The sequence below is a fragment of the Rhineura floridana genome, chromosome 11 (assembly GCF_030035675.1).
Source record: "Rhineura floridana isolate rRhiFlo1 chromosome 11, rRhiFlo1.hap2, whole genome shotgun sequence".
In the NCBI taxonomy this organism is placed as follows: Eukaryota; Metazoa; Chordata; class Lepidosauria; order Squamata; family Rhineuridae; genus Rhineura; species Rhineura floridana.
In genome coordinates, this window is record NC_084490.1 from 38,407,905 (window position 1) to 38,411,588 (window position 3,684).

Below are 3,684 nucleotides of genomic sequence, written 5' to 3' on the forward strand. Positions count from 1 at the left end.
CATTATGAGGGCGAGTGAGCAGGGGGGGAGGGTGAGTGAGCAGGGGGGGAGGGTGAGTGAGTGGGGGGGGAGGGTGAGTGAGTGGGGGGGGAGGGTGAGTGAGTGGGGGGAGAGGGCGAGTGAGTGGGGGGAGAGGGTGAGCAAGCGAGCAGACAGGGGGAGGGTGAGCAGGCAAATGAGTGAGGGAGCCAGCAGAGGGTGAGCGAGCAGGGGTGGGCAGGCTGGCTAGTGGGCGGGCAGCTCCCTCCCTGCGATCCGTGGCAGGGAGCCTGCCGCAGAAGGGGAGCACTACTCCCCCACCATAACAAGGGCGAGCGAGCGAGCGAGCAGGGGGGCCGGGGAGAGGGTGAGCGAGCAAGTGGGAGGATGAGCAAGGGAGCTGGCGGAGGCTTTTATATGCATTAATGCTATGTTCCAACTTTTCAGCGATTTTCACTTTTCGGTGGGGGTCTGGAACCTGACCCGCCATATGAGTGGGGCCCTACTGTAATTTCATATTTTTAAAAAACAACCCGGAAGTGCAATTATTTGTATTTTCACTGGTACCATACAGCTGAAATACAAATCTTTGAGCAGTGTTATGCTTTTGTAAACAAGTTAGGGGGGAAAGAAAAATAAGGCACTGTTTGCAGCAACATAAAAAAACTTGCAGAAAGAAGGGGAGCAGTTGTTAGCTCACAGGAAATGAAATTAAAGAAGGGAGGAGGAGGGAGTGGGCATGGAGGGAACAATTGACAAACCCCTCTAAAAGCATTGGAGCACAGCATCTGCAAGCACTATAGATACAGAGTGAAGACATTTTTTCCTTCACTTTTCATATTATCAGAGGATTGGGCAAGTATGGATTTACAGGGGGAAAGCTGCATGATAGCTTCCGATTGCTAGTAATGTCATGTGAACCATGCGAATTAAAAAGGGATGTGAGTAGTACCAAACATACAGTAAACCACCCTGTAGATAAGCCTTAATTACAGCAGCTTCTCCTAGTCCCATATAATAATCAGTGAAGTGGTGAACCTGAATAGCCCAGTTTCTGGTCTAACCAATCCCATTCTTAGCAAACTATTTTAAAAGCAAATGGTGGAAACAGAGGCAAGCAACTTGGGAAGGAAGGAAATGAATGTAAACAAGGAAGATACTGTGCAACGAAACAAGAGTATGACAAACTGAATCTGTAAAGCCAGTAACAGTAAGGAAAGCGTGAGAGAAAGATGAAAAGTGATGGAAAAGAAAAGAGTATGAAGTGATAGTAGGCCATATGAGCAGCAGTAGAAAAAAGATCAGGCAGCCAACAGTGAGACCAGGTCACAGCAGCAGCAGAGTAGAAGATTTGCGCAAAAGAGAAAGTTTAGATGAGAGCAAAGTAGGCAGACAGAAGGAATGAGAAGAGATAGTGGTCGCTTCCAGGTGACCTGTTTATTGAGCCTTCACCTGGATTTCTTTGCAAGGAGGTTGAATGAAGTTGCATCCAGTGCATGTTCCCAGCATTCTCCTTGTTGAAAAAAAGTCTGATCTTTTAGGGAAGCAGGTTTGTGGTGCAAGAGCTCCAAATCATCTTTAATTGTGCAATCTTAATTTGGTAGGTTTTGATTGAATCCCACTCCAAAACAGTGACAGTCTAGAAGTGCCCAGTAAGAAACCATACAGATATGAGAGAAAGGAGAAAGGAAGTGTGACAAAAGAGACATGGTGAGTAGACAAAGTGAGATGTAGTCTTCAGATGCTGACTTAGCAAAAAAAAAAGTCTGAACACCCAAGTGGCACTGACCAGAATCTACTTTATTAGCCTGTCCCCAAATAATGCAACAGGAAAGGCTAGCTTTGCCTGGCTGTGGTGGGACCATCTTTGAAATAGAAAAGTGTGGTCCATTGCAATCTTACTTATTTAAGGCCTTTTCTTTTTGTTTTGCTTTGAAGGGTTGGATGTGTGCTCCCTGCTTTAGTGAGGGATCACTCAGCTTCTAAGGATTTTTTTAAAAGCAAGACATTGAAAAGAGATTTCAAAAAGATTACAAAAACAAAATGAAGATCTTGTGTCACTTGGCATGGTGATGTCACAGGCTGGTGTCAATAGGTGCTTGTGTGTCCCTTCCAGCAGTCATCATCAACCTTACATGTACTATTCTATTGCAAACAGCATCATTGTATTTTGGGTGCTATAAGAATGCAACTCCAAACACTCAATGTATCAATAAGGGAAACACCCTCAAGAGCCCTTGCAAGAAACAAACAGCTTCAGGCAACTTGTGCTGTTGTCTGGAGAGGGCTGTAGAACAAGGGGCCGCTTCACATCACATCTTTAGCATTTAAGTGACCATGTAAGCACACTTAACTCTGTATTGGAAGTGTACTGTGGTAGAGTGGTTCCCAATTTTTTTATTTTTTTGCCATGGATCACTTGAAAATTGCTGAGGGTCTTGGTGGACCCCTTCATGATTTTCCTGCCTCATGTAGCAGTTGCAACTTGCTGTGCTAGATGCTGTGTGAGTTTTCCTTGTATTTTCATTGCTTCTTTTATTTATTATATTGTATTTTATTGTTTTATCATTTGAATTCCATAGAATTCTACAGAATTCAAAGTGTTCTTCTCAGACACGCTGCGGATTACTGGTGGTCCACGGACCACACTTTGGGAACCCCTGCTGTAGAGTTCATGTACATGTTGCATAGAGGGATACACCGAGGAGGGAGTATAGACTGGCTACAACTCGTTTAGCATCCACCATCTGTTTCAAGAGACAAGCCGCTTTGGGATGTATTATATAAAGTGTTCCTAGGTTAAGGTGAATCCTTTGTCGTTTGTAAAGGCATAACTGAAGTGATGAGTCTCCTGTGAAATGTCACTTACTGAATTTTGGATACAGTAGGGCTTCGCTTTACAGCGTTCCGCTAATACAGTGGTTGTCAATTGCAGAAAGGCCCCGCTCCTACAGTCCTTGTTCCGCTTTTACAGCGGTTTTTGCTCATTGTGCGCCATTTTCGCATCATTTTCGCGCAACGCACACCATTATCTTCAATGCGTTCTGCTTTACAGCAGTTTTTGCTTTACAGTGGGGGTCCGGAACGTAACCATCTGTATGAGTGGGGCCCTACTGTACACATAACCCCCTTTGCCCAGGGAAAACCCCTTCTTCTGGTTTTCAGCAGAAAACAGATTAATTTCCACAGTGCTAATTGCCACAAGAGGTAGCAACAAACTCACCAAGCTGCATCACACACCCCTTCTCATCCCAGGGCTGGGCACGCAGCTGTGATTAGCCCTGTCTCAGAACAATTTTTAAAGTGTGAAAATGCTTTCTAAGAATAGGCGGATACTAATTTGAGCAGATAAATATGCAAGGCACTAGGTGGTAAAAATAGCAGAGATGCTGCCTGGCCTGAGGGTGGGGGAGTCAGAGGCTGTGCATGAGCAATTAGAGGCAGGGGTGGGGAGGACAGCTCATGCCACAGAGAACAAACCTGCACCTGCATATAGTTTGAAGGTGTTCATCTGCAACCCATAACAGCACCAAATCTGAAGCTGCATACACACCACAAATTTAAAGTGCCCCCCCAAAGAATTCTGAGAACTGTAGTTTGTTAAGGGTGCTGGACATTTTCAGCTCTGTGAGGGGTAGTTCCCAGGATTCTTTGGGGGGGGAGAATAATGTGCTTTAAATGTATGATGTTTATTCAGCCTATGTG